Genomic DNA, 23,873 nt, shown 5'->3' on the forward strand with positions numbered 1-23,873 from the left:
ATAGTCTACTAGACTTGAAAAAGGGAATGATCAACTCACTGAAAGAACTAAAAGAGACTATCAATAGAGACAGAAAACTTTAAAATAAAATTTAAACTATAAAGAAGAGCTAGTTAAAAATAGAAAATTCAAATACAGGCAATCAAAAGAAGACTAGATAATGCAGAGGAATGAATAAATGACTTAGGAGACAAGATAAAAGAAATAACCCAAAAAGAACAGCAGACAGAAAAGTCAATAAAAACCAATTAAAGCAAGATAATATAATGTGTGCCAGCCTATGCATAATGGTGAGTCCCAGAAGGAGAAGAAAGAGAAAGGGGGATTGAAAAGTTAGTTAAAGAAATCATGACTGAAAACTTTCCAAACCTTAAGAAGGAAAGAACTATCCAAGTACAGGAGGCACAGAGGGTCCCAAACAAGGAGAAACCAAACACACCTACACCAAGACATATTATAGTTAAAACGGCTAAAGTTAAATAAAATATTCTAAAGGCAGTGAGAGAAAAACAAAGTGTTTGTTACAAGGGAGTCCCATAAGCATTCAGCAGATTTCACTACCTAAAAACTTCTGGCCAGAAGGGAGTGGCAAGATATATTCAAAGTCCTGAATAAGAAAAGGCTGCAAACTAGGATATTCTATCTAGAAAGACTATCCTTTAGAACAGAAAGAGAGAAAGAATTTCACAGACAAGCAAAAACTAAATGAATTCAGCATTACTAAATCTATGCTAAAAAAAAATTTGAAAGTTTTAATCTAAATAAAAAATAAACAGGAAGCTATAGAAATTAAGAAACCATAATTGGAAATGCGATAAATACAGTGAGTTGCAAGGGAAAACATGAGGATATAAATAAGTCAGTAAGTCAATAAAGAAACCAAGAAAGCAAACAAGAAAGAGAGAACAGCAAAATCATAAAAGGTGGAAGAGGAGAGCAAGAGAATATATATTTTTTCTCTTTTTTTTTTCTTTTTTCCCTTTGTCTTCTTTCTTTTTAGGATGCACTTGAGCCCACATGACTATCAACTAAAACCAAACAGATGAAGTAAGGGGTTACCATACTTGAATGACAAGATAACCACAAATCAGAAGTATATAATAGAGTCATAAAACCCAAAAAGAAACCAAGCTAATAGAAAAGGAATTTATCAAACCACAAAAATAAAAATAATTAAAAGAAAGTAACAAATAAATACCAAAATCAACTGGAAAACAAATTTCAAAATGGCAATAAACCCACATCTATAAAATAACTACTATAAATGTCAATGGACTAAATGTTCCAATCAAAAGAAAAAGAGTGAAGGAGGAGGAAAGATGGTGGAGTAAAAAAGATGCTCAGAGCTCACCCTCTCCCACAAATTCACCAAGAGTGACATCCACAGACACACCCACCACCCAGAACACCTGCTGAACTTTGACAGAATATTGGCTTCTTCAAAAGATAAAATTTTCTACAAATCTGGTGGGAGAACAGAAGAAAAGAAGAAAAAGGAAAATAGTTCTGGACCATTCCAATGGGGAGGGAGCTGCAAAGGAGGAATAGCATTAATACACTGGGTCTCCCCAACTCCAATGGCGAGTTCAGCAGGATGGAGATGGAACATCAGAGGTTCAGATCTGTATAGAATAGACTTTGACTGACAGAACTAAGTTAATTGGGCACAAAGGGTCCCAACGATCCCCAGCCCTAGACACGAACCAGCAGGGGTGGGATGGGACAGGCTGTCTGAGTTGAGCAGAGGACTCGGGCTGACTCTACAAAGGAAACCTTGGGGGACTGCAATGTTCTGTGTGCCATGGCTGGGAGAGTATACAGAACAGCCTTGGTCCCCCATAAAATACAAAAAAAAGGCAAAAAACACTGCTGGTGTGCCCTGGGGGGAAGGGGAGCCATAGCCTTTGTGTCCGCAGACCCACAGTACCGTTATTGGAGACTTCTTGGGAGAAGAGAGTCAAGGCTCAGCCATAGCCACCATATTTTCTGGTGCATGGTTCCCAGGTAGAGGAGGGGTTAAAACCCGAATCTCTACCTAGGGGCTCCACAACCTCATAGGTGGGACTGAGATTTGTTTACAGTCCCAAGAAGAAGGGACCATTACACACCTATGCCTCTCTGAGTTGGTTCTTCTAAGAAAAATGCACAAGAATCAGTGTTCTGGAACACAGCAGGGGTGAGGGCTAGTGCAGCTGTTTCCTCTGAGTCCACCTACAAAGCATGGACCTAATGCGGCAGGGGAGCTACCTGCCAACTACCTTGCACAAGTGTGGTCCTGGGACCAGGCATCTGGTGGGGGGTGCAGACCACCCATTTACTGATGCTGGGACACAGACCAGGGGCACGACTAGATGGCCTCTGGAACCAGCAAGTGGAGTTTTCACAGCAGGATATGGGCAGGAGTGTGACAACCACAGGAAAAAAAGTAGCTCCTGCTCAATAGCCAGGGCAGATTCAGGCCACCAGAACACCAGCCACACCACCAAAAAAGGGGATAACAGGCAAAAGGCGTAGAAGGAAGACTTGGCAACCACCCATAGTTAAAAATAACCTTATGACAAAATTATTAAGAGTGTATATTCTTGGAGAAAGGCCAAGATATTGGAGTAGAAGGATGCTTGTATCTTATCCTCTCCAATAAATTCACCAAGACTGACATTCACAGACACACCCATCCACTCAGGGCATCTGCTGAACTTTGATAAAACATTGCCATCTTCAAAAGACAAAATGTGCCACCAATCTGCTAGGAGAAAAGGAAAAAAGAAGGAAGAAAATGCAAAATGGCTTGGGGTTGGTCCTTTGAAGAGGGAGCAGCAAAGGAGGGATAGTGCTGGTTGACTGGGTCTCCCTCTTTCCAACGGAGAGGTCAGCAGGATGGACAGGGAACCTCTGAGGCTCAGATGTGTACAGAACCACCCTTGACTGACAGAATTAAGTTAAATGGGCACAAAGTGTGTCAACAACCCCCAAACCTAGAAGTGAATCAGGGATGGGAAGGGACAGGCTGCTGGATCCAGGCAGACTCTGGTTGACTGTACATAGGTAACCCTGGGGGACTGCAGTGTGCTGTGGAAAACTGCTTGGATTGTATACAGATCAGAACAGCCTGGGCCTCCCATAAAATAAGAAAAAAATAAAGCAAAGCAATATTGCTGGCTTGCCTGGGGGAAGGGGTGTTTCGTCCTTTGTTTCTGCTGACTCACGGCAACATAACTGGTGATTTTTCAGAATAAGAGAGATGAGGCTCAGCCACAGCCATCATACCCACCCAGGCAGACATGGGGTTGAAACCTGAATATGTACCTGGCAGTTCTGCAACCTCATAGGTGGGACTGAGACTTGTTTACATCCCCAGACATATAGGACGTTTCTGTCCTGGTGCCTCTATGAACTCACACCTCTAAGACAAATGAACAAGGAGCAAAGTTCTGGCAAAGAGCAGGGATTAGGGCTGGTGTGGCCATTTGCCTCAAGCCCACCCACAGAGTGTGGAACAGATGTGGTGTGGGGAGTAGCACTGAATATGGGAGCAACCGACCCAACTACTGTGGAGGACTGCTGCACCTGGACATGGCATTGGGAAGGGACACAACCTGTCCACCTACCATGCAGGAGTGCAGCACCAAGATGCAGCACTGTGAGGAGAAGTGACATGTCTACCTACAGGCACTGGGAGAAGCACAGACCAAGGGTGTGACCAGAGGGTCTCTGGAAACAACGAGCTGAGTTCATGAAGCTAGGCAAGGGCAGGAGCTTTGACAACAACAAAACAAAGAGGAGTCCCCATTCAATAGCCAGGGTAGGCTCTGGTTAACAGGTTAATGGCCACATCATTAACCAAAGGGATAACAGACAAAAGGCACAGAAGTAAGACTTGGTAACCACACATGTTTAAGAAGGACCTCTTGATAAAATTACTAAGGGCACACAATCTCCAAGGGAACATACTCTTTTCTTTTTCTGTTCCATTTTCTTTTACTTTTTAAATGTTACTTCTTAAATATTTTTTATATTTCTATTTTAATCCCTTTTAAAATTTTCTTTTAAAATACTTTTATTATTATCTTACAATTTGTCCAATTTCAGTTTTATCCTTGTTTTGTTCTTCTGTTGTGATTATACTCTGTTCTCAAATATTTTTTCTTCCTTTAATATTTTAAAAATTCATCCCAACTCAATTGTTATCTTGTTTCAATATGTTCTTCTGTTATTGATTATACTGCTTTTAAAACTAATTTCTTTGTGCTTAGTTTTATTTCTGCATCCACTTTATATAAATAAATAAACTCTTAAAATACCACAGTAGATAATTGATACTCCATAAGCCATAGTGCCAGAGAGATATAAGCAAGATAAAAAAGCAGAGCAACCTGTCTCAATTAAAAGAACAAGATAAACCCCCTGAAAGAACAATCAATGAAATAGACATTGATAGTCTACTAGATGATTTCAAAAAAGGAGTGATCAAAGTACTGAAGAAACTAAAAGAGATTGTGTATAGAGACAGAGAATATGTCAAATAACGAAACTGAAACTCTAAAGAGGAGCCAGTGAAAATTGGAAAACTCATTTGCTGAGAGGAGAGTTGAGGTAAAGGCTATAAAATGTAGGCTGGATAATTGAGAGGAATGAATATGTGACTTAGAAGACAGGACAACAAAACAGCTGAAAGACAACAAATAAAAACCAATGAAAGCAATATACGGGACCTTTGGAATAACATAAAGCATGCCAACCTACTCATAATGGGGGTCCCAGAAGGAGAAGAAAGAACAAAGGAGATTGAAGAGATATTTGAAGAAATCATGACTGAAAACTTCCCAAACCTAAAGAAGGAATCAGATATCCAAGTACAGGAAACACAGAGCGTCCCAAACAAGGAGGACCCAAACAGACCCACACCAAGACATATTACAAACAGGATGACCAGGGTTGAGAATGGGAAATGATTCTAAAGGGAGAAAGAGAAAAACAAAGAATGAGATACAAGGGAACCCCCATAAGATTTTCAGCTGATTTCTCTACAAAAACAGTACAGGCCAGAAGGGAGAAGCAACTTGTATTCAAAGTCCTGAATGAAAAAATGATGCAGCCTAGGATACTTTATCCAGCAAGGGTATCCTTTAGAATAGAAGGAGAGATAAAGAACTTCACAGAGAAGCAAAAACTAAAAGAAGTTAGCAACACTAAACCTATGCTAAAATAAATATTGAAAGACCTACTCTAAATAGAAAAGAAGCAGGATGCTACAAAAAGGAGAAAACCATAATTGGAAAGGTGATTGCTACAATGAATTACAACAGAATAAACATGAAATCATAAAAGAGGGCATCTAAATCATTAAGCGTGGGAGAGGCGAGCAAGAAAATATGCAGGTTTCTCTCTCTCTTTCTCTCTGTCTCTCTCTCTTTTTTGTTCTTGGTAGGATGGGTTTGAGCTTATATTATTATCTGTTTAAAACAAACAGATATAGTAATGGGTTAATATATGTACAAAGTAGGGTAGCCACAAGCCAAAAAGTTACAATAGAGTCACAAAACTAAAAAGACACCAAGATAATAAAAAGGAAAATTATCAAACCACAAAAAGAAAAAGTAAGGAACAAAGAGGAAATACAAAATGAACTGCAAAACAAAGTTCAAATTGTGATAAACACATTTCTATTAATAATTACTATAAATGTCAATGGACTAAATGCTTTAATCAAAGGACATAGAGTGCAGAGTGGATAATAAAGCAAGTATCTACAATACGCTGTATACAAGTGACCCACGTTAGGGAGAAGGAAACACATAGATTGAAAGTGAAAGGATTGAAAAAGATATTCCACACAAATGGAAATCACAAGAAAGCAGGAATATCAACAGTGATTTCAAATAAAATAGACTTTAAAACAAAGATTATAAAGAAAGATTAAGAAGGCCATTTTATAATGATTAAAGGAGTCATAGATGAAGATATTACACTCATTAACATATATGAACACAACATAGGAGCACCTAAATATATAACAGACAAAAAGAGAATACTAACAGATAAAAAGGGAAAATTTGATCGGAATACAATCACGGTAGAAGACTTAAACAATCCATTAACATCACTGGACAGATCTTCCATACATAAAATTAATAAGACAACATAGAAATTAAATGATACAATAGAACAATTTGTTTTGGGTAATATTTTCAGAACTTTATATTTCCCTAAAATAGAACATACATTCTTCTCAAGTGCACATACCACATTTTCTAGGATAGGTCATATACTTTGGCACAAAAGAAGCATTAACAATTTGAAGAAGATAGAAAATATTTGAAGCAACTTTTTCTGACCACAATACCATGAAACTAGAAATTAACTACAGAAAAATAAAGGAGAAATAAATGACAGTATGGAGGTTAAACAACATACTACTTTAAAAAAAAATGGGTGGATGATGAAATCAAAGAAGCAATAAAAAACACATTGGGACAAATGATGATGAAAACACAATCACACAGAACCTATGGGATCCAGAAAAGGCAGTGCTTAGAGGGAAGTTTATAGCGAGAGAATCAGGTCTACCTCAAAAACGAGGAACAACTGCAATAAACAATCAAACTTACCACCTAAAAGAATTAGAAAAAGAAGAGCAAAAATAACAAAAGTAAGCAGAAGGAAGGAAATAATAAAGATCAGGGAGGAAAAAAATAAAATAGAGATATAAGGAACATTTGAAAAAATCAAGCCAAGAGATGGTTTCTTGAAAGAGTAAACACAATTGACAAAATTATGTTCTATGCTGGAAATTGACACAACAATGCAAACTGACTATAACTCAATAAAATAAAAATTAAAAAATAAATATATTAACAAAAGAAAAAAGAAAAGGTAGTTTCTACTCACCAGACTGGAGGAGGGGACTGCAACCTATGCGGGGTCACACCACATGGGAAAGCCTGGGGTCAGGATCGGAGGAGCAGGGTGCTGTGGACATGATCTGTCACAGGGTTTCTGCAGGAGGGGAGTGTGAGGCATGTGAGCAGGCTGAGGACTGGCCATTTGAGTAAGTTCATGGGCTCTGGAGTGGAGGGGCTCCCCCAAGTGTCTGGACTTGACTCTGGGTGAGTTGGGCAGGTGGACAGTGGCTCAGTGTGAGTCCAAGTCCAGTGGAGGAGGTAGTGAGTTAGATCTAGAAGGACTCCTTCTGGGGTGGGAGGGCCCAAAAGGCAGGCAGGAGGCCAAGTCCAGGTGACTGAGAACAGGGTGTGTCCTGCATAGGGCTGCAGGGCAGATGAAAGCATCCAGTCTACAGAAGGTGGAAACACGGTCCATACAAGGGCTCAGCTCAGATGTCACCTCCTCAGAGGAGCCTTCTCTGCCTGCACAGTCTACAGGGACAGCCTCCTCCACGCACATCTCCCCAGCAGACACCTGCTCCATTTCCTGCATAGCACTCAGGAACTGGGCCCCTGCTCCGTACCCAGCCATGGTTCCGCTGCCCTGAGGAAAAGCTCTCACAGGAGCCATAAAGCCCTGCACGACCTGGGCCCCACCTCTCTTTCTCCTCTGGCACCACTGTCTCCACCTGGCCCTCTTCTCCTCCACTCCTGCACTCCTGACTTCCCCCAGCCCTGTGTGGTCTCCAGAGCACATGTCCCTCCTAACATGCTGTGTGTGCTCACTGTGTCTAATCCACTGCATGCCTCCCACCCAGGTCAGTATCCAGCACACAGTAGGGCTCAGTAAGTAGAGAATGAATGACTCTTACCATGACTGCTGGGAAGACTTTTGTCTGTGGCCTACAGTGATCACACACCCGTCACACAATTTCTGAGGTCCTACTGTGTGTTGGGTGGGTTCCAGATACCGGGCACAGCAGGTAGTGAAGCAGTCAGTTCTCCATCCTCATGCAGCAGACAGCCTGGTGTGGGACACAGAGAAAATTAAGTAAAATATACACAATGTCCAGAGGTGATATGTTCCATGGAGAAAAATAAGGTCAGGGAGGACATTTGAGCAGATTCCTGGAGGTGTTTAAGAAGCAGGCAGAGAGAGATCCTGGCTGGAAGAGCAGCCATCGCAAAGGCCCTAAGGGCAAAGTGGGATGTATGTGGAGGGTCTTAGTTATCCATGTGAGTTCTTAGTCCTGCGTTGAGTATGTATGTTGCTTTTATTTGTAAACCTTGATTTCAGCTTTATAGCAAATTAACCTGCATCATCAATCTGCATAATTTAGCCAACTCTGTTTCAGGTGTTGTGGGCACAATGGCAGGCTAATTACTTGGGTTGGTAAAGAAATACCAGCGTCTGAGAAGGGTTTAGGAAAGTTCAATAGGGACACTGCTATAGACAACATCAGGCCACACAGGTAAGAGGTGCCTACACGAGCGCAAAGGTTGAGTGTGTGGGGTCTGTTATTGGGGGGGTGCTGTGCACACAAGGAGGAGGGGGCTGCATGATCAATTCATGCACAGGTACCTGGTTGGTTATGAGATCTGACAGGGGCTTCTCTGAACAAAAGGCTTTACCACTTTAATAAGGGAAGGATGTGAGGCCTCTCTTCCTGGGGCAATGAGGTTTCATAGGGTAAACACACAGCAAGAGAAGATGTTTTATAGCTTGTGGAAATGCAGGTGTGCAAAGGGTCCTGCAGTGGGGAGTGGGAGGTAAGGGGCCACTGGGCTCTAGGCACACAGAGAGCCCAGGGGTGAGGGTGTATGACTCTGAAGAGTGCCTGCTGGCTTCACACCAGGGACTTTATGTGGAAAGAGGAGAATCTAGGTTATCGGCACGTGTCTACTCAGTGACCTCCCTAAGCCTAACTCTGTCAGGCACCAGGTGGCTGTGAAATGAACATGAAGGTCCCCACCCTGAGGACCCCAATGAATGAACATCTTGATATCCTCAAGCCCCTTCCCCTGCACCACCGCCCCACCTCATCTGGGTCTCAGGATTTGACCCTGACATCAGTGGCATCTTCGTTCCCTACATCCAGCTCCTCTGGACGTCTCTGTGATGAGCTGTTCCATGTCAGCAAGCCCCAAACTGAGCTCTGCCTTTTCCCCATGATTGCTTCCTCCCTGTGAAGCCCCTCGTGAAGGAGCCACCACTAGCAGGATCCTACAGCTCTGAGGCTCTGCCTTCCCCACCCCTCCGATGACTCCCAGCCCATGATCCCCTCTGGAGGTCCCTATTATCCTCTCCCTCCCACTTCAGTCTTGGGCTGCACACCAAATCCCTCTTCAAAATCTCCCACAAGACAGGTCCAGGTCCACTTGGGGACACTGAGGTGACACAGGCGGGTGTTCCTCGGAATGAAGAGCAGGGGAATGAAGAGCAGGATACTGAAGCAGAGGAGAGAAAAGGGCTCCCAATCCACCAGAACACACGCTAAAGTGGTGGCAAGACACCCATAAAGGGTGAGGCAGGCATCACACTGCAGCCACGCCCTCTGCTCCCCCAGGGTGCCCTGTGTTTCCTGCTTTGGCCTAGGGGACTCCCCCCTCACTCTCTGTCAGAGGGGTGCCCATTCATTCATTCACACCCTCATTAACCATGTACATGGGTCCTGCTCAGTGTCAGGCCTCAGCTAGATGACAGCTCATCCTTGGGGACACAGCTCAGATCTCACCTCCTCCATGAAGCAGTTCTGGATTCCCACCCCCCCCGAAGCTCCTTTGGCCTCAATTGGGACCACTAGGGCTGTGACCACACTCTGATTACATCCCAAGTCTGTGATCTCTGTGAAAGCCCTGGGCCCAATGTAGAAAGAGACTCAGAAAAATGGGGCCAAAACGGGTTAAGAGAAATGTTACTATTCTCTATTACAGAGAATGGCACTGAGCAGAGGGAGGGCAGTGTCCAACCAAAGCCACAGAGGAGGGTCTCAGTGAGCCCTCCCATGGCCCTGTTACTAGTTCTCTGTTACAGATGAGGACACTGAGCCACAGAGAGGGAGCAGAGCCCTGTTATAGCCTTGGCCCCACGGCCTGTGTCCTTTATGACTAGGTCCATGCTGCCAGCAGGGATGTAGGCCTGGAATGGACGTTGAAAGCAGCCTGACCCCCAGGCCCCCTTCATACACAAAGTCAGTCTCAGGAAACACCCCTCAAGACCTACCTTATACCCCTGGGATTGGGACCTGATTGCTGTTCCTGGAAGCTGGCTGGGCTTCCCTGTGAATTGCCCCAGGAGATGCTTGGGACAGCCACAGGGCCCCTGAGGCTTCCTGTCTCCAGCTGAGCATCTCTGGTCCCCGTGACTGTCCCTGGCCCAGGCCTGATTACACGGGGTTTTGGCCGGGTAGCCAGCTGTGGAGATGAGGAAATGGGGGCAACATGCAGGTACATGCAGAGGTTCAGGTATTCACTCAACAATCACTGATTCAGGCTTTGCAGTGTGGCTGGCCTGGGCCCAGGCCTGGGTGTCCAGTAGTGAATACAGTCAACCCCTTGAGCCTTCTGGGAAAGCAGTCCTCAGAGAAACGGGCCCTCAGTGCACCCATCCTGCTCCCCATGAACAATCACACTGAGATGAGGCTGCGGCCATGGGTCCCAGTGGTGGATGAAGGGAGGAGGAAAACCCAGAGTGGGCACTGACCATGAGCCTGGACACTGGAACCAGATGACCTGGGCTCTGTAATCTGGGGTGGTCACCTCAGCTGTTCTCTCTGTGCCTCAGTTACTTCTGCAGAAATGGGTGATAATGCCTGTCCCTGCCCCACAGATTTTCGTGAGGAGTCAGTGAGCTTCTCTAAGGCGTGTAGGACAGTTCCTGGCTATGGGTCAGGATCCTGCTCACCTCACAAGAGTCTGTCCCACTTTAAAGATGATAAAACCAAAGCTAAGGGGGTTATGAGACCAGCCTGGGCTAGCCCCCTTCTCATGGTCTGCTGTCCAGGTCTCCTGCTTTTACATCATACCTCTGCCCCCATATCCACCCAGCAAAGTAGGTGCTGAGAATCTGAGCAAATCAGAGTATGAATGGAGGCACACCCTCTCCCCATCTTGGGCTCTTGGGGTGGTGGGCAGGTTGGGGATATCGGTCTCCTCCAGACTGTCCAGGAGGCCCAGCATGTCGGTCACCTCATTTCCACTCAACACGGAGTAGGTGTGTGTCCAAGGGCCAGAGGGCGCTGGAGTAACCCAGGGTGGGTGGATGCTAGGTAGGTGTGGGAGGCACAGAGTGGCCCCTGGAAGACAGTGTCTAGGCAGCCAAGGTGCGATGAATGAGGGTCCCCAAAAGGGGCAGAGGACAGAGTCCAGCCTGGACACCACCCCCTGCTGGACCCTGATCTGGGGTGAGAATTGGGACAAGCCAGGGCCCCGCTGGGACTCTACATCCAGCAAAGAGGTGAGGAAAAGTTAAGGAGACCGTGCTCCCTGTGTGAGGGTGCTGCTTCCAGGATCCTGGAGGTTCCTTAGACCCTTGTGAAGTGGCTGCTGTTTCCAGCCCCATGTGGGCAGAAGAACTGAGGCAGGGAGGACAGAGTGACTCAGGACAGAGCTAGGATTCATCCAAGAGTGTGTGCTGAGCCTCTTGCTAAGAGCAGCCTCTGGGCATCATGGACTCAGGAAGTGCCTTGTTGTCCCTCTTAAGGCTCCTTGCATGTTAGGCAGGAAAGGTCCCAGTGCCCATACCTGGGCCTCTCTGGGTGATTCTGACATGTGGGATCATGATGGTCCTGGGAAAGGAGAGAGAATGTGGGCTGGGCGTCAGGTCTGCATCAGACCCTAATGATGCGCCTAATGTTGTGTGACCTGGAAACTCCCTGACCTCTCTGTGCCTGGCTTTCCAGCCCTGACTCAGAGGACTGCTGTGCTTGGCACACAGTAGGACCTCAATCAAAGGAAAAAGCCAGCCCTTCCCCAGTAACCTCTCCTCTTACATTCCCAAAGCTAAGCCCATGTTCCACAAATCACCAGAGCTGAAACTTGACACACAGGGCAAGTGAAATCCAGCAACTCCTCCCTCCTGCCTGAGGCCCTTCGCTCCTCAGTGACAGTGGCTCAGAGCAGGTCTCTGCACCCCAGAAGTCTGAACTGAGCCTTGTGACCTGGAGGATTCCCTGTTCCACACAACTTTGTTTCCAGGTCCTTCCAACAAGACACAAGAGCACCTGGTCTGTGTCTTAGCTGCAAGGTCCTCCCTTTGCAAATTGCCCCATCACATCCGGGCTAGTTGGTGTGAGTTCCAGAGCACATGACCATCCAAATGATGACTTCTGGGAAACATCCCTGCCCACACTGCACTCTTCAGAGCCCACCTTCTAAAATAAGGGGTAGTGACCCACGGTTGTGCACACTTTTATCAGAACACAGCCCTCACCCAACCAACATTGGAAACACGTGAGAAGCAGAGATTCCTAAGTGCCTGGACCCCTGTCATCCAGAAAGCAGAGGGTAGGGTAACAGACAGAAGGGGAGAAAGTACTTTCAGACTATATATCTGATAAGGGGTTAACACTCAAAACATATAAAGAACTCTTACAATTCAACAGCAAAAAAAAAAAGCAATGTGATTTAAAAAGTGGGCAGAGGAACTGAATAGACATTTTTCCAAAGAAGGCACACAGATGTCTAACAGGTACATGAAAAGGTGCTCAACATCACTCACCATCAGGGAAATGCAAATCAAAACCACAATGAGATACCCCCTCTCACCTGTCAGGGTGGGTGTCATCAAAATATAAGAGATAACAAGTGATGGTGGTGGTGTGAAGAAAAGGGAAACTTGTGCAATGTTGGTGGGAATGTAAATTGGTGCCATCACTCGGGAAAAGAGTAAGAAGGCTCCCCCAAAATTTAAAATTAGAACTTCCATATGATCCAGCAAGTCCACTGCAGGGAATATATCCAAAGGAAATGAAATCACTATGTCAATGAGACAACTGCACCCTCATGTTCACTGTATCATTATCTACAATAACCAAGATATGTAAACAACCTAAGTGTCCATCAGCAGATGAATGGGTACAGAAAACATGATGCATATATATGTATATAAAATGGAATCTTATTCAGACATTAAAAAAGTGAAATCCTGCCATTTGTGACAACTTGGGAGGACCTTCAGGGTATTATGCTAAGTGAAATAAATAAGACAGAAAGACAAATACCTATGATCTCATTTATATGTGGAATCTACAAAATAAACCGAAACACATAGAAACAGATATCAGGTTGGTGGTTGCCAGAGGTGAGTCAGGGGATGATTGAAATTCGGAAAGATAATCAAAATGTACAAACTTCCAGTTAGAAGATAAACAAGTCCTGGGGACATAATGTACTGCAAGGTGACTGTAGTTAATAGCACTGCGTTGTGCATTTGATAGTTAAGAGAGTACCTCTTAAAATTTCTCATCACAAGGAAAATAGTGTGTGACTTTGGGTGATGACAGACGTCAGGTAAACTTAATGCACTGATCATTTCACAATATGCACATGTAACAAGTCATTATGCTGCACACCTAAAGCCAACAAAGTTATGTGAAAATTGTATCTCAGGAATACTTATGTCAGGAAGCGGGGGTGCGAGACTGGACTACCTACTGCAGGAGCTGTCTTTGCCCTCCAACAGCAGAGGGTGGTAGTTGTGACAGGGACTGTAGGTCCCTCAAAGCCTAGAATGTTTACTGTCTGGACCTTCACAGGGAGAGAGTGCAGACCCTGCCCTGGAAGACAGTGGTCATGGCAGCAACAACGGCCTGCCTGTATGCAGGCTCAGCCCAGACAGCTCCTGTGCTCTGCTGTCACCGCATTTACTTCCCTCCACACCCTCAGAGGGAGAGGCTTCAAAGTTCTCATTTTACACATGAGAAAACTGAGGCTCATTTGCTTTGAATTATTGACTAAGTGGTGGGGGAAGCTTTGAACTCCAGTGTTCTGACTTCAGAGCCACATCTCAGTCCTGATTTTTAGAAGGTGGAGGTCCAGGCACTGGGGACCCTCCACCTTCCTCACTTGTAGTCGTACTCCAGGGCTGCCACCCCCAAGGCGTCTGGGTGAACACAGTTAATCCACTTATTCTGCACCAGCTGAGCCCTTGGCTGCCAGTCTGTTGTCACTGCCTGAAACCAGCTGAGGTTTTGCAAGTGAACCATCACCCCCTGCCAGCCCACCTGCCCTGCCATGTGGGGCAGACCCCTCCTAGCCTGGACATTCTAAACCCTTAGATCACACATTTGCACAACTGCATCAAAAGGGCCCTACTCCCTGAGTGGAGATATCGACAAGGGGAAGGGAGGGGAGTTTGGGGTGGCCGCTTACTGTGAAGGTGACACATGAAAGGGACATGTTCATGTCCATAATGACACTCAATTTGAAGTTAAGGACATGGTCACAGCGAGGGGTAAAAGCTGAGTGGCTACAAGGCTGCCTAGAAAGGGGCTTGACTATTGAATTGTAAATGTGTAATTTAATTTAAAAATTAGCCCCCTGGGTGATAAGAATTTGCCCCTAAGGCCAGAATTGGCCAACTGACCCCTGGGAACCCCTCAATTCCAGGATGTAATCATCTGAGCAAGGAGGGGCTTAAATTGGAGTGTTGTCCTCTCAGTCATGGTGCACCTGCCCACGTGTGCACCCATGATCTGCAGTGCTCACACATCAAGGAGGTCCAGGTCATAAGGAAGGGATGACAGACTGTGAGGTCACACGTGTGCCCCTGCAGGGGTGAATGTTGTATAGAGAAGAGCCCCCCACTCTCACCTCCAGGAGGGGTGCTGGAGGAAGCAGGACTCCTGAGCCCCTAGGCTTAGCAAGCATCCTGGCTGATGGTGGGGAGGCTGTCCACTCTGAAGTCATAGGTCAGAAGGTAGATTGGGGTCCCACCCCCACATCTCACCAGTGAGACCGTCTAGTCTGTTTTCTCTGTAAACTGGAACCCAGTCACCCTCACCCTCAGAACTGGGGGCAGCCTGTGTAAATTACTACACAAAGCCCTGGGCTGTTTCAGGTGCCCGGGGGTGTCCAGCCCCCCTAGGCCCGGCAGGTGGGAGAGGAGAGGTGTGGGTTAGCAGGTGTGACAGCAGAGCTGAGACTTGGCTGAGTGCATGCACTCTAATATCCAGGAACTGGGAGCTAACAGTAGCAAATCTGTTCACTGAGGCCATGTGTACTCTCCCTTGTCATTTACAATCCCCTGTTTGAACAGACGTCTCTGGACTCTATTAGCCACATTGTTGCCTGTCACCTCACTGTTGCAGTTCCAGGGTCTCCATTTAGCCAGCTTGAAGGAATAGTCAAACTTTTTCTTAAAACCAGTGACAGAAAACCAAAGTGGCTTAATGAAGCAAACAGGGCAGGAGAGAATGACTAACTGAGACGTCCACAGGGAGATAGCTTCAGGCAGGTCTGTACCTGGTGCTCAGTGACATCAACAGAAGTCATCCTTCCCCACCTCTGGGCTCTGCCACTGGTGTCATCTTCACATGGCTCTGCCTTTATGTAAGCAAGATGGTCACCAACTGCCACAGGCTGACATCACCACCCCTCAACTCCCAACTGAAATAGAACTTCTCTGCTCCCAGGATTCCAGCAACTAGGCCTGACCTCCGTGGAGCCTGATTGGGCTGGTGCCCAGCCCTGAGCCAATCACAGTGGCCAGGGAGGATGGAAAATGCTGATCGGCCAGATCAAGGCCATGTGACCATCCTCTCCAGGAAACCTGTGAGCTGTTCACGTGTTTCCAACTTGGGAGAGTGTGATGTCTCCCAGAGGATCCTGCTTCTAGCACAACCTGCTGGTGGCACAATGAGCTGGAATGAGCCTGTCTGCTTGGTGACAAGTGACAGGTCACTTAGTAGTTCCTTGCTCCAGGGAGGGAGGCATGTCCACACAGTATTCGGGCTTCAGAGCCAGAATGTAGTAGAAAAGCCTCCTGGTCTCCCAAAAGGTGGGAAAGTGAGCAGTGACACTGGAAAGGCACTCCTCTCTGTGGCCCTTGGCTTTCTCCTTGTTACAGTGGAGAGTGCAGTGCTGCCCCTGACAGCCCACTTCCCTGCTGGGAGGCCTTTGCAACAGGTGGAGAGTGCTTGGAAAAGCCCATTTATTCTGAGGAACTGTTATTGCTCCTGGTGGGATCATTATTTTCATGTCACTTGTGAGGTGGGCCCTGAGGGGTCCCTGATCTGGGGGCACAGACACCCACAGAAACTTGGCCTAGTATTGCTGTTCATTCAACAATGAGTTACCAAGCACCTACTGTGTGCCAGATTCCCAGGGTAGAGCAGTGATGTTGACAGCACAGGTCCCTGCCTCACCTCATCTCTGCATCCCAGGTGGGGTCACCAGAGTGGGAGTTCAGGAAGCAGAGGATGTGGCCGAAGCCTTGTGGGAACCCCTGGGTTTTTCTCTGTGCTGAGGACCCAAGCAGCACACCGATTGTGGGACTCAGTACCCGCAGGACCCAGCATTGATGGGTAAAGGAGAGGGGCATTTCTACAAGCCCATCCTCACTAACCCCAGTCTCTGAAGAGCAGCTCCAGTCTGCTCAAACCCAGGGGGCATCTGCCGCCATCCTGATCACCCTCTGGTATTACTCCCCGCTAAGATGCAATTTTCCCTGTGGCAGCTACACTCAGAATATGTGTTTGTTTCTCTCCCATGTGGTTAAGTGGACTTCAGATGCATGATAGCGATTGAGTGGCTAAGCCTCTGGGCAGATTGCTGGGTGACCCGCGGAACTTGCTGCACATGGTGAGCTCCCTTCTGCCAACCAATGGGCCAGGCCCCACCACTGTTCTGTCTGTTCTACCTCACTTAATCTGCACAGACACTCTGTGCGGGACATCCTGTTATCCCCCATCTCTGCTGACCTTGGGTGGACAAAGCTTGGGTTTGAGAAAGTTGCCCAGGTCACATGGTTGACAAGTGGGGAGCTGGGGATTTGCACCCTGGTCCCAGGGGTCTGGATCATGGAAAGGCCTGGGTGGGGCAGCTTATTGCAAAGGGAAGTCCTGCCCAAGCCCCTCCCATGAGAGCCCACCCAACAGCATATCTAGCAGAGTCAGCATTTCCTGGACAAGATGGACAGAACCTCAAAACTTCTTTGCAGATTGTTTCCATGTTCTTTTGCAAGCACAGAAAGGCCGCAGGCCAGGGAAGAATAAGGCCAAGAGTGTTTTCATTGGGAAGAGTGAAGGACAAGTGTGAAGACACACAGCACTCCCAGCAGCCCTCTCGGCAGAGAATGCCACTGGGTGAGCAGCTACCGTGACTACCTACCATAACCCTGTGAGGTTCATGCCTGTACAACTCTGCCTGTGAGAAGAGCAAAGTGAAGCTCAGAGAGGTGTGGGGACATTCCAAAAACAAACAGATAAGGTGGGATCATCACCACCATGCCATGCTGGGACAGACAGTCACCTGTCACACTGCTCAGGCATGGCCTGCTGGGAGTAGTGAAGGCCTGATAGGAGCACAGGAACACTGTGGTGAAGGTGACGTTTCTACCTGGGACAGCTGGTACCGGGGACTCTAGCTGGTTCTTCATTGTGTCTGCTTTGAGTGTCAGCATGTTGCAGCCTCATGTAGGGGAAGGGGTGTCTCCTTTCCACACCGGTGCAAAAGGAAGAGCATGTACACAATGGCATCACCATAGACCACCGGCAGGATCAGGATCTGGAGCTCAGAGCAGAAACTGCCAACACCTCAGGAACTGGTGCAAGAGGAGGACCTGAGTGCCCCCTGAAACATTTCTAGATTTAAAAACATACTTCATTAGGGGGAAGTGATAAACTGTTGATCCCTTCAAAATATTCTGTTATCCAAGGAACAATAGCACATCAGCATTGTAAGAGGATTAACTCAGTCGTCAATAACCATCACTATAGGTATGAGAAAACAGAGTGTTAGGAGTTACAAAAGGGTCTCAAGATCATGCAGGTCAGAACTGAGAACCATTCAAAGCATGTGCTGCATGATAGCCTCTCTAAGCTACCTGAGGCTTGGTCTGCTCCTGACACAGGGCAGATGGTTCTGAGAAAACCACACTCCTCAGGGGACCCCAGGGAGTTGACAGAGTTGAGTTTGGGTTCCTGGTCATCTTCTAAGTCTGGAATTTTGAGATTCTTCTGCACCTGTCCTTCCTCCAGAACAGAATCTGATTCAGGCAGGATTCCAAGGACTGAGGCATGTGCCAGGCAAGAGAGCAGGCATAGCTGGATGAGAGCATCACCAGTGCCATTAAAAAAGAGGCCAGGGCACTGAGATTTCCAGTGATTTAGCATCATGGCTGGGAGGGGTCATGTGTTCTACAATGAGTTCCGAGTATCCTGCACCGTCCTCGAGGACCTGCAGGGGGTGCACGAAGCCAGCGTGTCTTAGGTGGCGGTGCGCATGCGCAGTCCGCGTCAGCAGCCAGCGTCTTCCCTGGGGGCGGAGCTTGCTTTCCTCAGGGCTGAGAGGGCGGCGCCAAGGAGGCTCCAGGACATCGCTGCCTGCGTGTCTGCGGGAGGATGCTCCCCGCTCTCTGTCTGAAGTTACGCTGGTTTCCCACGGCCTAAGCCCGCTTCCCGCCGGGGTGTGTGTGGACCTGACCGAGCTGGGGCCCCGGCCAGCAGGGCAGGAGGAGACGGGTGCGCTGGCGGGCCCGCTTCGACTATTCTCCTCGCCCGCCGGGAGCGGGTGAGTGTCCGTGTCCATCGGGGCCGCTGGGGTGTCCGCGCCCCTGGTCCTCACCGCCCGGGTCCCCCCTTCCTCCGTGTGAACGGAGGTGTGTACACCAAGGGTCAGGAGCGGGGACGCGGGTGTAATGGGAAAGGGGCTGAGAAAGTACTGAGAGTTAAAGAGAAGTGTGTAAAATTACATTATGTTAATTTTTATATTTTAAGTGTGTCAAAGTCAGAGTTTATCATGCTTTTACTTTCTTGTCTTTAAAGGAGTGCTATCATTTAGTTTATACTTAAAATATGCTTCTCAGCTTATCTCATTTTCAAGTCAAAATACTGCCACGGTTGACATTTTCTCATAATACAGTGACAATCTTAAACATTTGTGAATATAAACTCTTTGAAAAAATCTTGCAGTATTCCATGATGAGTTGTCTTGTTAAAAATAATATCCAGGCCATTACTAAATTATTACAAAAATATAAATTTTTTGAAGCACTTTTAGAAGTTCCACACACAGTGGTATTTTTAAAACACCAACCAGTGCATAGTGCTTAAGATCATTTAAGATGAAATATATTCAAACCTAAAACTTTAGAATACTCAAAAGGCAGGGTAATGGCTGCTTTTTCATTGCAAATACATTTTTTTCTTCATAAGTGCAAAATACGAAGGTATTCAGCTAAATTTTGTATATCTTTATTCAAAAGGTGAAATTAGAATATAATCTCCTTATTTTTGATTTTAAGGCTATTTCCCATAAAAATTAGTATTTTTATCTGTAGGACCTTAATTGTCTATTCATTTGTTTTTTTCTTTTCGTTTATTTTCTTTAACAGAGAGTGCATTCTTGTGTCTTGTTAGAGTTTTTAATTCTCCTAACTTATTCCAAGACTTTCTGACACTGATAGTAAATAATGGGAGAGGCCTTATAGTAACTGTGCATCTTTTCATGTAGTCAGGATTTTTTTTTTTTGGATAACTATTTTTTTTTACAATTTCCACTTGGTTCACAATATTATCCCATTATGACAACTCAATAAAAAAATTGTAATCTGTTTACACCAAGACACTTATGTCAGCAAAGTGCTTTTGCTGATATGATTTTACGTTAGATTATAATATTTGATTTGATTTACATATAGACTAATACCTATTTTATATATTTACACACATATATGAATATCTGCTAAATGCCATTAATTTGCATGGGGTGGTAGCTGATAATATGTGATCTGTCTGACCACTGGCTATTCTTATGTGTGTCTAACGTACTTCTTAAAACAGATACTAGAACATCACACCTCTCATTATACAGTATTTTAAAGGTTATATTTTATTTTACTTATTTTTAAACATTTTTTATTGAGTAATAGTCATTTTACAATGTTATGACAAATTCCAGCGTAGAGCACAATTTTTCAGTTATACATGAACGTACATATATTCATTGTCACTTTTTTTTTTTTGCTGTGAGTTACCACAAGATCTTGCATATATTTAAGATTCCACACATGAGTGATCTCACATGTGTGGTGTGATCTCTTTCTGTTCTGCTCCATGTGTGGAGTGATCTCTTTCTGTTCTGCTCCACCTAGAATAACATTCTTCAGGAGCATCCATATCTCTGCAAATGGCGTTATGTAGTCAGTTTTTGTGGCTGAATAGTATCCCATCATATAAATATCCCACATCTTTATCCAGTCATCTGTTGATGGACATTTTAGGCTGTTTCCATGTCTTAGCTGTTGTAAATAGTGTAGAAAAATCAGCTGAAAACCTTATGGGGGTTCCCATGTAACTCACTCTTTGTTTTTCTCTTGCTACCTTTAGGATCATTTCTTTATCCTTGAATCTGGCTATCTTGATTAGGATATGCCTTGGTGTGGGTCTGTTTCGGTTCTTCCTGCTTGGGACCCTCTGAGCCTCCTGTGCTTGGATATGATTCCTTCTTTAGGTTTGGGAAGTTTTCAGTCATGAGTCCTTCCCATACCTTTTCAACCCGCTTTGTTCTTTTTCCCCTTCTGGAACTCCTATTATGCATATATTGGCACAGTTTATATTACCCCATAGGTCCCATATATTGTTTTGTTTTTCATTTGTTTTTCTCTCAGCTGTTCTGATTGGGTGCTTTCTGTTGTCCTGTCTTCTAGGTCACTTATTTATTCTTCTGTATTTTCTTGTCTGCTTTGCACAGCCTTTAGGTCAGCTCTCATCTCAGCCAATGAGTTTACTAATTCTACCTAGTTCTTCTTTATAGTTTCTATTTCATTTTTGATACATTTTATATACCTAAACACTATTTCTTTTAGTTCCTTCAGTACTTTGATCACTCTTTTTTAAAATCTTGATCTAATAGACCATCAATGTCTATTTCATTGATCATGCTTTCAGGGGATTTCTCTTGAATTTTTCATTGGGAGTGGTTTCTCTTCTTCACATTGCTCATATCTCTCTGGCACCGTGGCTTAAGGAGTAGCAGTTACCTACTTATCCTGGAGATGGTGTGCCCTTAATGATTTTATCGAGAGGTCTTTGTGTCTTTGCCCTGCTTCACAAACTCAGCTTGCTGTTTCATAGGCCTTCTGTTGGCACCCTCATCTGTGCTGCTCTCAGTGGCTGTTGGCCAGCAGATTGTGTCCCCTCCTAACACTAGGTCAGGAACTGAGCTCTTATCCAGTGGGTGGGCAGGTCACTCCCCCTCCTGATGCCACAGTCAGATGCTGTGCTTGGGGGAAAGCAGGTGGGCAGATCACACCCCGCCCCAGCACCGTGGTCAGGTGCTGTGTTCCTGCCAGGAAGGTGGGTGGCTGCCCACCTGCCCTCTCCTGGTGCTGGTCGCTCTGCTGCTCTGTGCAGCAGCCTGCTCTGCCTCGGGTAGGCGGTCTGTAGGTGGGCTCAGGGAAGACCACGGAACAGCCCCGCCTACACTCTGTGCCAAATCTGAGCTCCTTGTTTCCCTTGGCAGCACAAGTTCTCTGAGGTGTCAGGGTAGAAAAATCCTCTCTGCCTCAGGCTATAAACAAGTCTCAGTCCTGCCTAAAAGGTTGTGGAGCCCCCATGTGCAGATTCAGGTCTCAGCCCTGCCCCCACCCGGGCACTATGCACAGGAGGAGATGGTAGCTGTGGCTGAGCCCTGCCTCTCTTCTTGCGAGATGTGCCAGTAATGGCACAGGTCTGAGGAGACAAAGGCTTCAGCACCCCTCCCCCCAGGGCACATGCCTGTTTATAGTTTTGTTTACCTTCTGAGTTAAAATTTACCTGACAATGAAATGTATAAATTAGGCTTTTGAGGTTCATCCTTGTATCAGTAGTTGATTCTTTTTTATTGTTGAATTGCATTCCATTGTTTGAATATACTATCATTTGTTTTATCCATTCTCCTATTGATAAATACTTAGGCTTTGGATATCTTTTTTTGCAAGCATACATTTTTTTTTTAAAATGCAAATATAATATACATGCTTACATGTGAACATATCTTAAGTATACAGCTCAGTGATTTTTCACAAAGTAAACACATCTATGTAACCTTCATCCAGTCAAGAAACAGAACATTGCTGTTCCACTTTGGGTTTCTTCCCAGATACTATGGCACCCCTTTGATGGATTCACCATCCTAAATTCAGCCACCATGGATTTTTTTTTTGCTTTTGAAAGTTTTAGTCCCTTACATTCCACTCAACATTATGTAAGATTCATCCACTAGTGTTTTCTGTAAACTGGTATATTTATTTTTATTGCTTTAAAGTATACAATTTGTATGCATGTGCCACCACTTATGGTTATGTATTTATTGTTGACAGGTGTTTGGGTCATTTTCTATTTGGGGCTATAACAAATAGTGATTATGAGAATTTTCTGGATGTCCTTTTGTGCTCTGATGTAGAAGCTTCTGAAGGGTACACAGGGAGTGTGTGTGTGTGTATGTATGTATGTGTGTGTGTGTGTACATATATACACACACACATATACATATATAACTTTCATTCAAAAAGCCTACTTTCAAAGTATTTGAAAGAATTTATATTCCCACTGGCCATGTGTAAGAGTCCCCATTGCATGTTACCCTCACCAATGCTTCATATCACTTAACAACTAACTATTCTAGTGGATGTCTAATGGTGTTCCAAGTGTGGTTTTAGTACGTATTTTTATTATTACTAAAGAGGTCAGCCACTTTTCATAGCTTATTTGGATTTTTCTTTTTGTGTGTGAAGCACTTGTTCAATATTTTTGCACATTTTAATATTGAGGTTTTGCCTTTTTCTCCACTGGTTTTTGTTCTCTATATGCCCTAGATACAAGTCTTTTGTTGGATATAGGTATAGCAAATATATTTTCCCACCGTGTGGCTTTTCACTTTCTTAATGGTATCTCTTGATAAAAATAATTCTTAATTTTACTGAAGTCTAACTTAAAACTCTTCTTTTATGTTTAGTGCTGTCTCCTGTTTAAGAACTCTTTGCCACTTCAAAGTCATTAAAATATCTCCTACACTATTTCCTAGATGCTTTATTTTGGTGGGGGATTAGGTTATTTATTTTAATGGAGGTACTGGGAGTTGAACCCAAGACCTTATGCATGCTAAGCACACATTCCACCTGAGCTTTACTCTCCCCCAGATGCTTTGCTTTTTGTTTCAAATTTATTAGATTTATAATCTATCTAAAATTACTGTTCATGTATGGTACAGGGTTTAATTCAATACTGTTCCATTGGTCTATATGTCTAACTTTAGGTAGTTATCACATAGAGTTAATATTGTTTTATAATAAGTTCTTTAACATTGTTCTTTAATATCATCTTGGCTATTTTTGGCTCTTCAAGCTTCTCTATGTATTTAGAATCAGCTTGTCAATTTCTACAAATAAACAGTAACAACAATTAAGTTTTGGGGATTTTGATGTGCACATATAAATCTTTGAATCAGTTGAAGGGGAACTGACATCTTTAAAATGTTGAGCCCTCCAATCCATAAATTTGGATTACCTCCCCTATATTTATTTTTATCACTGCTGTAACAAATTATCACAAATTTTGCAGCTTAAAGCAACACAAACTTATTATTTTATGGTTCTGTAGGTCAAGTGAGGAACAGGTATCACTTGGCTAAAAATCAAGATGTCAGTAGGGCTGTATGCCCTTCTGTAAGTCAAAGGAAGAATATATTTCCTTGTCTTTTCCGGCTTCTAGTGTTCACCCACATTTCTTTACCCATGGCCCTTCCTCTATCTTCAAAGCTAACAGCTTTACAGCTTTCTAATCCTTCTTCCAA

The sequence above is a fragment of the Vicugna pacos genome, unplaced genomic scaffold (assembly GCF_048564905.1).
Source record: "Vicugna pacos unplaced genomic scaffold, VicPac4 scaffold_19, whole genome shotgun sequence".
NCBI classification, from domain to species: domain Eukaryota; kingdom Metazoa; phylum Chordata; class Mammalia; order Artiodactyla; family Camelidae; genus Vicugna; species Vicugna pacos.